The sequence below is a fragment of the Electrona antarctica genome (assembly GCF_951216825.1).
Source record: "Electrona antarctica genome assembly, chromosome: 18".
In the NCBI taxonomy this organism is placed as follows: domain Eukaryota; kingdom Metazoa; phylum Chordata; class Actinopteri; order Myctophiformes; family Myctophidae; genus Electrona; species Electrona antarctica.
Window position 1 is genome coordinate 21,115,025 of NC_136799.1, and position 13,889 is coordinate 21,128,913.

A 13,889-nucleotide genomic window follows, 5' to 3' on the forward strand; every position below is an offset into this window, starting at 1 on the left:
CATTATAAAGTATTTTATAATTACTTATTACCGGTCGGTCATCAAGTATTACCTTGACCTAATAAGTCTTATGTATTACCTTTATACACACTCTTAAGTATGCACCATAATGCAAACATAACACATTATGTCTTTTTTATGTCTTATAATGACTATAAGGTCATAATTCTTTATAACTACTGGTCACTGACACAGAATTTTCCTTTAGGCCATCCTTTGACTTATAATCACACTATAATGCATTATAACAGTGATTATAACATTATTGTACTGTATTACAATTTACAAATAACTATGGCATTTATAATAGGCCTACATGTTTTCCCAAATAGTGGGTCACACGATTCACGACCCATATGTGGTTATGGATCACAAAGTAAATACTCTTACTGTGTACTGTTTTTAATTATTGTTTCAAAACATGTTCAAAATTGTTTTTAAACATTTTGAAACAAATTGTGAAACATTTTTCAAAACAAAATAGCAGAAAAAACAGTAGATCTGCTATTTAAACTATAGTTTGGGCTGCGGGGAGACATCAAATTTCTCTTTTTGGCCTCAAGCTGAAATGTTTGGGAACCACTGCAGACTGCACTAAGGAATCGATAGCAAAAACAAATGTCTATAGTGTCCAGCAATTATGAAGTAGTATGATACTTGACCTTATAAGTCATTATAAAATGCTTTATAATGAATTATTATTATTGTTATAAAGTATTATAAACAGATTATAATGCCTTGTTTCAGATCGCCATTAGCTTCTGCTGCCACAGTCACTATAGTCTTCCTGGGGTCCACATAAAACATCACAACATAAAACAACATTCATACAAAGTACAAACAACAACTTTATAATGCATTGTAGACATGGCATGCATAGCAAGTGTTGGTTAATTTGATGAATTGAACATTGTGGACCCTATTGGAAACAAGTGTAATGCTTAATTGGGTCGTCCACTCACAATACAGCCTTTGTATTGAGTTTGTGCTTGAAATGTACTGCAATTCTGCAAACTGTTAATACATTTTTCAATCAATCAATCAATCAAGGCATATGCTTGATTGAATCTTCTGAAACTTCTAATAGTGGGTTGGTCCTATATCTATAATCTATTCCTAATACAACAACGATTTGGGCTAATTTGAACAATCTGAGGTGAACACAAAATAAAGAAATAAGATAGAAAATAAGAATACAAGTTCTCCGGATACCGAAAAGAACTGCCCCACATGATGAACCTTTTCTGAGCATGTATTTGATGAATTGAAAATGGTGGGCCCTATTGTAAACAAGTGTAATGCTTTATGGTGTCGTCCACTCACTGTTAACAGTTTTTGTATTGAGTTGTACTTGAAATGTACTGTAATTCTGCAAACTGTTAATCAATCAATCAATCAATCAATCAATCAATCAATCAATCAATCAATCAATCAAGTATATAATTATATACGCGCGGGGCACTTGACTTCGATACTATTTCTCCCCACCAGGCTTCCAAAATTATGCTGCTCTTCTACAGTTGAGTGCCGACCGAGGAATGGAATGAGAGGCAGTCGTGGGCGCTACCAATTCTTCATCCAACGGGGGTGGATATTATTACGTGCAATGCAATCGTTCTACGTTTCGAGAGGTGGGGATTACACTGTGTGAAAGTCATCTTCAATATTACATGTTGTACTGGTGATAGATTATTTTCTGCACACAGAAATGCCGTTATTTGTGTAGAAACGCGTGGCTAAATTAAATCGTCCCACCCCTCATTCCTCTCGTGGGACTTCCACCAATTGCACATGTATTCCTATCTACTTGTTACTGTTCCAATAGAATGTGGCGCTCGTCGAAGGAGGCTTTCCCCAATCCCGCGGTCGTTTTCCTAAACTAAACTTAACCGAAGACTATTCTTAGTTGGATATCTTTTCTTAAAGCGTAGGAATAAAGGCATTTGGATTTACACGCTTTAAAGGGAATAATTTTTGTTTTCTCATGAAAGGTGAGTTGTATTTATGAATTTGACTGGAAACACCACCACATCTTTTATCCTTACTTTAGCACGGGGCTCCCCCATGAAACAACGTAATGCGATGTATTCACTAACAGTAATAACAATAATCAAAGTCACTTTGTCGTTTATGTCTTCTAAAGTTGTGTTTAGTCCGATCACTTCAGTTGGTAGTGTCTCTTGATTTACCAACAGTGATGCTCGGTGACTTTCTTTTATTTATTTATTTTAAAGAATGTTGGAATGTTGTTGTCGCCACGCGATGTTTTTTGTTTTTGTTGTTTTTTTCTGCGTTCAGACGTTGATTTGTAGCGTTAGAATAAATTAGATTTAGTAAAGGCTTGATCAAACTGGACGGAGTAGCTAATCATGTGTAGTGTAGCCTGCCTAGTATAGTAAATCCCTTTAAATGCCCGAGCTTCGGTCTATCGTACTATATTATCGGACTACATTACCAAGTATGCCAGCAAGACAGTACAGTCAAAAGCCTAAATTCTCATACCGGTATATTGCAGCTGTGTAATTACGCAGTTCATCATCATAAGTCATAACACAAATTGTGCTGTGGAGACGAAGTTGTAACGCAGCGTCCCACGCCTCTCTGCGCCGACAATGTCACTGTTGGCATCCTTTGGAATGTGTAATGCCTTATGATAGTCAGAGCTCGGGTGGAATAACTTATGTGTTCCTTCCACCATGTCCTACAATCCATACAGGTTCGGAATTTGGTACTTTTCCTACACTTTGCTGTCAGTTTGAACAAAATACAAAGCTATTTCAAGGCTCAGGAATGTCAACCATTTCCCCCTCTGTTTAATATTAGACTGGACAGCAATCATTGACAAAGACATTTGGGAATGCTCCTTTGGTTGACTGGAAATGCATGTGTTTCATCTAGATTTTGGAAGGTTTCATTACCTCAAAGAGGCATTATGAAGCTTGTTATGTAGGCTGTATGGACGGACATAAAGCATAATGCAACACCACAAAGTATTATGGTTATTGTACACTGTGAGCATGCGTCTGTGAATGAATCATCTTCAAAGACTCTGACTTGATGTCTTGACTTCAGCGTTGGTCTCATGCAAAGGTCTCCAACACTTGAGGCTTAAGCTTGTACACATGGCAAGCTAATCAAGTACCCTGTGTGGCCTCTTCTTCAACTTACACACATGCCTCTACTCCAGCTGTGGAGGAAAACGGAAGTAAGACAAGCCATGTTTTTGTGCTGGTGACAGTCTTCAATGATAGGTGTAACAGAGCCTGCAGTCTCCCGTGAAAAGAAACAGGAGAATGAGAAGGGGAGCTGAAAGTTAGAATGGAGAAGCAGAGAGAATCAAACAGGGAAGAGAGATAGAGAGAAACAAAACAAGGTTAGAGTTAAAAATGGACAGAGAGCGGGAGAGACTTGCATAGATGGTGCAGGTGTTGTCTGGACAGGAAGACCTCTGCTTGAGAAGGAAACAAAGAGGAAATGTGGACAAAGGTGGTCAGTGGTCAGTGCGTGTGTGTTGATGAGGGGGGTAGGAAGTTAGGAAACATTCTGTATTAGAGAGTCCTTCAAAGTGGAAATGTGGACAAAGATGGTGTGTGTGTGCGTGCGACGTGCGTGCGCGACGTGCGTGCGGGCACAGCTACACACATCCTTTAACTCCTCTTTGAGCCACACAATAGGCACCAATAAACACAACAAACTGAATTGTTTTTCCTGTGTTTATGGAACTTCCCGCCATCGTCCACTTTCTGTGTTTTGATTTGAAACCACATGTGGCACTGTCTGTCTACCTACAGACTGTTGGCAGTTCAGTAGCTTATCTTACAGTGGATTCAATACCACACACATTAAGTGATCGTTTCCTCGATCTAAAACCTCACCAGCACAAGCCCAACACAAAGACCATAGCCCCAGGGGTGCTTTTCTCCAGCGGTAAAGCTCTGCAGCGAATACAAAAGCCAGCTTTGGGTAGACACAGTAGCCTACCTGAGATGTTAAAAAACACAATTTTATTCATATAGAGGACACTAGAAACGCTTTGCCTCTCTCTCCATCTCTCTCGCTCTCTCTCTGGTTGTCTGTCTGACTTTGATTCTCTGCTTCTACATCTCATTCATTTCTACATCTTTTATCTCTTTCTCTATCTTCCACCGTTGTGATAGTCCCACAAAGGGGCCTGGGCACATTTTACTTATGTTTCAATAACAGAGGCTGCCTCGCATTTGTATTAACTCCAGTGAAAACCTATACGCAGTTTCCATAACTGCAGACTAGCAACACATGCTCTGTGAGGAAAGCCAAAAACATTTTAGTTTCTAATACAATTAGAGTGAATTTACCTTAGTTGAGGCTTGTTTATAAATGTTCCCCCTAAAACTAACAATTTATTAGTGAATCTACCAGCAGCCCTATCCTAAAGGATAAAGTGTCAGAGAAGAGGCGCATTTACAGTCTCAAGTACAATTATATGAAGACAGCAGTATGGGACTGTCACTGCACGCACCATGAGAACGGATGAGATTACTGTTATCGCCATAGACGAGGAGAAACCCTATCTCTCACCCCTGCTGTTGCATGGGGTTATCTTCATTTTGACTATGTGGGTGTGAATACAGTCAAACATCCTTCTCCATGTAAGTTATACAGGTGCCCAGGGCTTGCCACTTCTCTCCTGTCAGGCCTCTATGGTCCGGCCCATATCAGTTCTGTCGCATGAAAACTTTATATCTTTAGAAATTCTTGAATTGAGAACAACAAATTACAAACAGCTCTTGTTTGGATGAATAACCAAACATGCTTTTGAAAAGTCCAGAATGCGGTTTTAAATTGAGTATCATCGGCGCCGGCGCCTGTAGTGTACGTAGCTCATGAGACTTGCTCAAAACTTCAAATGATTATGCAAAACTTCAACTAAAGGAAAAACCCGAAAGTCACCAAAGCTCGAGTTACGAAGTTTTTGCCCAGACGGTGGCATTCTTCTTCAGCCCACGCTACTAAAGTATGTCTTAGTGTCTTTTCATATCCATTTCTCAAGTACACCATGAGGAGGGAAGGGGAGAAAATGGGGTCAGTGCTTCCTGCATTTGTCTCTCTCTCTTCCTTGGATTGTCCTTTGCTTCTTTCACTCTGCTCACCACTTGGCCTCTTTGGTGAAGATTGAGTGCATTCAGAGATTGAAGAAGTGCACCCAATATATTTATCTGGCTGCTACATAATATTACAAATTTAGACATAATATTGTAATGGGTTATAATTGTGAACCCAGACATGGTAGATAAGTGTTTATGTTCCTTTGTCACATCCATAGAGATTCAAAGCTATCCCATATTCCAATCAAAATGGTTGAGAAACAGGATTTGGCAGATCTTGTAATTTAACATTTAAATGTAACATTAAAGTCAGACAGCCCTCTTTTAATTGCTGTTCACAGTCAGTTTATCAATCACACACCATAGAATCTATTCCAAACCAGTCAGTTCACCTGCGCAATCATTCCAAACAAAAAACCAAATCGTTGTCTCGTGACACAAGAAAACCAACAGTGTTTTGGATTGGGTGTTGGAATAATTGCAGCTGTTTCTTTAACCTTCTCCTTTAAGGCCACTCACTCTATTCTGAGTGTGCGTAATGGCTAGGTTGGCTTTTCTACAGTGCGTTGCACTGCTAGTTTTGCGGGTTACTCATGCATGTCCCAGGCCTGAATGCTGGGTGCCATAAGCCTGCAGGGTGGGGAGCTTGAAGAGCGACTGCTGACTCTGTTTAAACATGTCTGGCTGCTCTGGCAGTTTGAGGTGTGTGTGTGTGTGTGTGTGTGTGTGTGTGTGTGTGTGTGTGTGTGTGTGTGTGTGTGTGTGTGTGTGTGTGTGTGTGTGTGTGTGTGTGTGTGTGTGTGTGTGTGTGTGTGTGTGTGTGTGTGTGTGTGTGTGTGTGTGTGTGTGTGTGTGTGTGACTGTGTGTGTGTGTGACTGTGTGTGTGTGTGTGTGTGTGTCTGCATGTGTGCGTGCGTACGCGTGTGTGTGAGAGAGAGAGAGACAGACAGACAGAGACAGACATGAGTGAGTGAATGAATGTATTGCATGTGTGAGTGTGAATATAAAATATTGCACATATTATGTGCAAGTGAGTGAGTATGCATAGTCTAGTGAGTTATTGTGTGTGTGTGTGTGTGTGTGTGTGTGTGTGTGTGTGTGTGTGTGTGTGTGTGTGTGTGTGTGTGTGTGTGTGTGTGTGTGTGTGTGTGTGTGTGTGTGTGTTTTTTATCCACATGGAGGCCAGATGTTATGGATGTTGAAATCAGTTTCCATAAATGTTACTGAGCTTAAGTTTGAGCTACTTCAGTGTACTTCACTGAAAAACCTGAACAACCGATCTCTGTTTCTTTTTCTGTTGTTCAAGATGGGAAACATAAATGTTCCACATAAACATTGCCTATGATCTTTAGGAATACTAATTGATTGTGTCTTATTTGCTATCATATAATTTATTCAGGGCATTTGCTAAACACATTTGCCGTTTTTCAGCATCACACTCATCACACACTCATCACACAAACAGCCTACAACTGTTCCACTGAGCAGCTTCAGTGGAACAAATGGCAATTAATAGTAGTTCAGCGAGTGTGGAGTCTTATTCATTCACTACTATCCCCTCCCTCCCAACTCACAGCTGGTCTGAGTTGAACAGGAAACTATGCAGCATGCAGTCAGTAGACAGCGTCCATACCTATTGGCTTTCTATCAACTTTAGCCAATAATATTTCAACAAAGAGGACATAGCTGTAGGTTTAGGCCCAATCTGGGAACTCAATCTGTTTTGAGAAATTAATTTAGGTATAAGTACAACAATCCCTCGTTCGATCAATCCCTTCATTTTTACTTCCCTGTTTACCGCTCAGAAAGAAAGGCTCGTATCTCCTAATCTAGGGAGCTCTCAGGGGTTTTGACCAGATGGATATACTAAGCTCTTCATTTCTGACTTCAACATGCCTCTCGTTTAAAATATGAATGTGAGGGATTATCGAGCGACTTTATCGTAATCATAGCGAGGTAAAGCAAGCAAAAAGAAAATTAACATGTCAACAAAACCTCATTGAAGAAGACACTTAACTTAACATTAATTGTACATTTCTGTAAACCACCTGAGTGAGACAGGGCTTCAGAGTGAACACATGAGCCCTATGGGGTGCCCTGAGTGAGACAGGGCTTCAGAGGGAACCCAGAGCCCTATGGGGTGCCCTGAGTGAGACAGGGCTTCAGAGTGAACACATGAGCCCTATGAGGTGCCCTGAGTGAGACAGGGCTTCAGAGTGAACACATGAGCCCTATGAGGTGCCCTGAGTGAGACAGGGCTTCAGAGTGAACACATGAGCCCTATGAGGTGCCCTGAGTGAGACAGGGCTTCAGAGGGAACCCAGAGCCCTATGGGGTGCCCTGAGTGAGACAGGGCTTCAGAGGGAACCCAGAGCCCTATGAGGTGCCCTGAGTGAGACAGGGCTTCAGAGTGAACACATGATCCCTATGAGGTGCCCTGAGTGAGACAGGGCTTCAGAGGGAACCCAGAGCCCTATGGGGTGCCCTGAGTGAGACAGGGTTTCAGAGGGAACCCAGAGCCCTATGGGGTGCCCTGAGTGAGACAGGGCTTCAGAGGGAACCCAGAGCCCTATGAGGTGCCCTGAAGGAGACAGGGCTTCAGAGGGAACCCAGAGCCCTATGGGGTGCCCTGAGTGAGACAGGGCTTCAGAGGGAACCCAGAGCCCTATGGGGTGCCCTGAGTGAGACAGGGCTTCAGAGGGAACCCACGCACATGCTGCATGCACCCAAGAAACGGCAGTGCTGCAGTGCAACAACTATTCATTGTAGAGATGCTCCGATCAGGTTTTTTGGGACCGATACCGATCACCGTTTGTTTTTCTCATGATCACAGATAGGGTAAATGCCGATTACCGATCAGAGTGAATTTCGACCAATATGGCCGATTACTAATCGCTGGCCGATTATCAGAGCATCTCTAATTCATTGGTTGCATCAGTGCACCTTACATTTACCAGGTCTGTCCATGTGTGAGTATGTGTGGATGCACGTAAATTATATGATGGCAGTATATGAAAAACTTCTGGAGCCTGTGAGCCTCTGTGAGACCGCTGCTACTAACTCAGGGCCATTCAAATTGCATACCGACCGATATAATAAATAAATAAATAATACTTTCTTAGACTCTAGGACTGAGTCGCCATGGTCTGCATCTAGAAACGTTTTTGGGGATATTTGCAGAAACATCCAGTGACAAATTGTTGCTCTGGTGACCAGGCTGGTCTGAGCATTACAGCTATATGCTGTGTACAGGCTGTGTACAGGCTAATACAAATGTTTCCTCGTTAACTTGGTATGTTGATAAATCATACTATAGCTATTTTGAATTGTCTACCCTCCTTGGAAGTAGAAGAGAAATTCTAGCAGTCAGACAGATATCTGATCACACACACACACACACACACACACACACACACACACACACACACACACACACACACACACACACACACACACACACACACACACACACACACACACACACACACACACACACACACACACACACACTCTGTGGTACAGCTAACCCGCTAACAATGCTACGGTTGCTACCAGTCTGCCTGAATGTAATGTAATAATATATCAATCTCTTAGTCTCTGTTGTTAACAGTGGAGGCAGTTAAATGTAGAACTTGGCATTGCTAACATCGACATTTATTCTCATTCCCAAGAACAATGAATGTACAGGAATTTGTCAACCCTTCCCTTCCCTGTATGTTTTTGACAGGCATTTCCTGACATGACAGGCTAACATAAATACTAAATAGATGTCACTGTAGATAGATGTCGCTCACTGGCAGTCTAAACTTATCTGTTTGGATGTGTAGACCCCTCACTGCTCCACCCCATGGAAAACAATTTCTGGCATTGTTAGCAAACACACAATTAGAGCATCCTAAATCCACTTTAACCTCTAGGCCACCTTTTCCATCTGTAATCAATAACCATAGATAGGCTAAACAGGAGAAAAGAAGAATCCTGCTTTAGCAAGCCTCACTGTGCCGGCCAATGCCATCCAGTGACCAGCATGATTTAGAGCTAACTTTATACTCAGCAACATTTCTCATCAGCTGAATAAACAGATCTCTTGCCAGAGAAGAGAGAACAAGGGCAAAAAGAAGTGACCTTCCCAGTCAGGTTTTGCCGTCAGCTCTAGTTATAAAAGCTCTGCCCTTTGAAGGAGGAAACCCTTTAAATATTTCAACAAGGGCATTTGTTTTGGCTGCGTCTACACCCCATGCCACATGCATCCCTAGGTGAATGTGGAGATAAATTTAGGTTTGTCGATGTCATTGTGCGCCATTTGCTCTCAGTCATTTTTTATCTCCTATTTTACAGCTGTTTCGGTGCTGTAGTGCCGAAATGATTTCGGCTCGTCAGAAATTTTCAGTAGCACCGAAGAGCCGACTTTAGGACGGTACCCGTTGTAGGCTCTACAGAGCCGAACCGACTTTTATTCGGCTCTAAAATAGGAGTATGAATCGGCCCTTAGTCTTTCTTATGTCAATATTTTACAAAATGACACTGAGCACCTAAAGCTAGTCATTCATTATCATCAAAACTGAGGTTTCAATCCATACAAGTGTTATACATTTTTCAGTCAAAAATGTAACCACTTTCATTCTGGGGTCCCTGTTTGGGGAATTTGGGCATAGGCAAAAGGTTTCACAATAGTGAAGATAGCAGATGTACAAGCTCATAATCGCGATACGACACAATTGTAATTGACTCAAGCTTTTTTGGTAGCGATTAGTGTCAAAGCAGTAGGTTTTAATTGTGTTAACTTGTAGGTTTTAATTGTGTTAACTTCATCTCTTGGAGGCTACAGGTGTTGACAGTATATCTAGATGGTCCTGATGCTGTAAACCCCAAACATCTGGCACTCCAAGTAGTACTCCAATCACAACTATACTATTTCCTACTACGGTTTGACCCAGGTCTCTACCTAACGCTGGGATTACCATTTATGCGTTCTATTTCTGGGTCTAGTGATGCAGCGAGGGGATGTAGTGCACTGGCAAACTCAGGGGACACGGAGACGGCAGCGGTGCTCTTGCTCACTATATGCAAGTCAGGAATCAAAGGCCTCCATTGTTGGAATGAGAAGCAGATGTTCGTGTGGAATTCTCCTGACTGCAGCAGTTTTTTTCATGCTCGTGCTTTGAGCGTTCACTCTCTTCGTCTCCCTCTCTCTCTCTCTCTCTCCCTCTCTCTCTTTCTCTCTCTCTTTCCATATCCTTCTCACGTACCCTCTTATGTCTATCTGTAAACCTGACATTATGTACTTTACCTGAAGCTATTCTTATGTTGGTACAGGGAGAGTCAAGGCTGTCAGTCACTCTTTCAGCTTCCTCCTCCTCTTGTTTTTCTTTCTTTCTTGTTTCTTCTACCTCTTCTTTCTTCTCTGGGGACACTATCCCCTCCTCCCTATACAAGCACAGAGCATTTTCCTTGGCTCGGCCATCAACTTTCTGGAACTGTTATAGGTTTTAAATGCACTCCACCCCGGTGATGTCAAAGGAGTGAGGGAGGGTGGGGGCTGTTGTGGAAGTCTCCTCGCTGAATTTGCACCCCTCTGATATCAAACGAAAGAGAGAGCAAGAGACATTACACATGATAGACATAGACAGAGGCTAGCTAGAGCATTGGTTCCCAACCTTTTTATACTGAAGTACCACCTCAGAAGATATTTGGCTCTCCAAGTACCACCATAATAACTGATGTTAAAATACAGGAACGTATACCTGCCCTTTTTGTTCCATTCCTAAGCCAATAATGCTGCTGCTCTGACAAAACTCTGTCTAAATCACTAATCGGCACAACTGATTTCTAATGAATTAATCCCTTCTCAAATTTTCTATTAATGGCTAGGTGTGCTGTCATGCTCATTTCAGCATGGCTGGAGAGCCTATTCCAACCAATTGCTTGGTCAGAACAAAATAACTACCTGTGGTAATATAAATATTTCATTCCACTTTTTTTGGGTGACTCCTCTGTGTACCACCAGAGGGGGGCTCTACTAGTACTCTACTAGTAGAGCCCCCCTCTGTGTACCACCAGAGGGGGGCTCTACTAGTACTCTACTAGTACCAGTGGTGAACCTCTGATCTAGATTATAGAGAAGGTTAGAGGCTGTTTCTGTGTTTTAAGTGTTGAGATTTTGCCACATCGAGAGACAATGCCATATAGTTCTGCTGTACAGCTACAAAGCAGCAGAAAGCAGTACAGAGCTGACTGGCTATAATGTGCTGCATTGCTATGCACACACGCTAGTGTTGCATCACCCCTCTCAAGGCAATGAAAGGGGGATCGAAGAAGGCAGCAGTAATTTCATTATCCAACCCTCTCTCCCTCTACTCCAGTGTGTGTGTGTGTGTGTGTGTGTGTGTGTGTGTGTGTGTGTGTGTGTGTGTGTGTGTGTGTGTGTGTGTGTGTGTGTGTGTGTGTGTGTGTGTGTGTGTGTGTGTGTGTGTGTGTGTGTGTGTGTGTGTGTGTGCGCGACTATGCGTGCGCGCGCACATACTTGCATTTGTAATATGTTTGTGTCGGGTTCCCGTTAATCTATGGGAGTTCATGGACATTCCCCAGTGCCGTGATGGCTCATGGATAGACTAGACATCACACAATGGGCCTTTAAAATCATTAGTAATGACTAGACAGCCAAGCATCTATGCATTCGTTTTACATCGTTTAGCCTCGACTGCTCTTATAAACAACGGAATGGTAGTATTACTGTGAAAGCCAGGTATTTAGTTTCTACCTGACAGAGTAACAGGATATGACTTCAGCAGAGAAACCACAACGAAGGGCCATTAACTTAACTGTGTTACAACATGACCTGCACGTTGGTCTGCACGTTGTCCTCACTATACCTAAACACACACTCAAACCACGAGGTGAAAGCGATATATGATCCTTCGAAAGGGAGTCATATTATATCTAACTGCAATGTAATTTTTGTCAGTTGAAACAAGAGTCGACTCTAGATGGTGTGTAAAGGCCAGGTGAGCACAGTCAATTCTCAACTCATGAATTTTACAGGAGCAAACTGTGTTTACTGTAGCAGTATGATTAAGTCTAACAATTTGACTTTCAAATATTTTCATGTGATTGTTACTAAGGCTACGTTACCCTACATTGATAAGATTGATTGATTGAATACTTTATTAACAGTTTGCAAAAAGTACAAAGGTACAGTTATATACAATAATGCTAAAAGGATAACACAAAGAGCTATTATAGAACAGCCCATTCAACCTCTCTCTACAAACATCCTATGACTATGAATGGAGGACTCTTGACAATGGTTAGAGTGTATTCCTCCATGTCACAGACTTGTCTAGGTCCAGTTGCAAGTGCAGGTGTTCTTTTATGGCAGTTTTGAAGGAGGGTAGACTAAAAAATATGTTTTGAGTTGACCCTTGGTCTGGTGTTCGCAGTAGATCAGAATGAGTCTGTGTTTGAGAGAGAGAGATAAGAGCTGGGGCAGGGAAGTGATTCAATTAGGCCTAGTTGGATCTGACTTCTAATTAAGCCCTGGTGCATCTCATAGCTCAGCTGTTCTGGAGATGCGGTTGACATATGGTGAAGGCAAGAGTGCAATAACATGCACAGGGTGTGTGTGTGTGTGTGTGTGTGTGTGTGTGTGTGTGGGGGGGGGGGGGGGGGGGGGGGGGGGATATCAAATGAAACACAACCACCCTAAAGACTAATCATTGTGTGTATTTTGCTTTGGCAATGTATGTATGTATGTATTCTCATGCCAATAAAGCCCTTTGAATTGAATTGTGTGTGTGTGTACATGAAATAATAGGCTATGGTGTGTGCATGTCAAATATATTTGTGTGCAGTGCACACCACAACGTTTGTATTGTTTGTGCATACGTGTGCACTTTTGTGTTAGTATGTGTGACCATAGTCATAGATAGTGTTCTATTTTGTGTGTGAAGTTTTGATGCACGCATTAAGTAGAGCTCAGCTTCCCGAAGGTCAGCATCAGCACAGTGTACTGTCCTGGTCATCACAGTGTACTGTCCTGGTCATCACAGTGTACTGTCCTGGTCATCACAGTGTACTGTCCTGGTCATCAGCACAGTGTACTGTCCTGGTCATCACAGTGTACTGTCCTGGTCATCACAGTGTACTGTCCTGGTCATCACAGTGTACTGTCCTGGTCATCACAGTGTACTGTCCTGGTCATCAGCACAGTGTACTGTCCTGGTCATCAGCACAGTGTACTGTCCTGGTCATCACAGTGTACTGTCCTGGTCATCACAGTGTACTGTCCTGGTCATCAGCACAGTGTACTGTCCTGGTCATCAGCACAGTGTACTGTCCTGGTCATCAGCACAGTGTACTGTCCTGGTCATGGTCATCAGCACAGTGTACTGTCCTGGTCATCAGCACAGTGTACTGTCCTCAGTGTCCTGGTCATGGCTCACAGTGTACTGTCCTCAGTGTCCTGGTCATGGCTCACAGTGTACTGTCCTCAGTGTCCTGGTCATGGCTCATCAATGCAACTGTGCTGAGTGTGTTTTTTACCCATCACTGTGAACGTTCAATGACCAACTCTAATGAAGACCAATGAATCAGGCTATGTGCACAGCATGCCTATTTAATGTATAGCCTACTTAGTCCAGTTGTATTTTATGACTTGGATGTGTGTCTATAAGCCTGTCTATAATGCCTGCATTGCAGCAAGAGTCAAAGTTGACTGCATGTGTACACTTTAAGTTTGCAAGTGTACACCTATCAGTCACTAACGTTTTGGGACTTTAGTAGCACAAGCTACATAATGTTAAATC

General features: G+C 42.4%; 1 protein-coding gene across 1 annotated transcript in view; it reads left to right on the forward strand.

Moving 5' to 3' along the window:
- Positions 1-1,683: 1,683 nt before the first annotated feature.
- The window catches only part of frmd6 (FERM domain containing 6), a 30,013-nt gene continuing 17,807 nt past the window's right edge, over positions 1,684-13,889 (forward strand). Inside the window, exon 1 of the mRNA XM_079528860.1 lies at positions 1,684-1,991. The gene's annotated coding sequence lies outside the window, so the exon portion shown is untranslated. The remainder of the gene's footprint in view (positions 1,992-13,889) is intronic.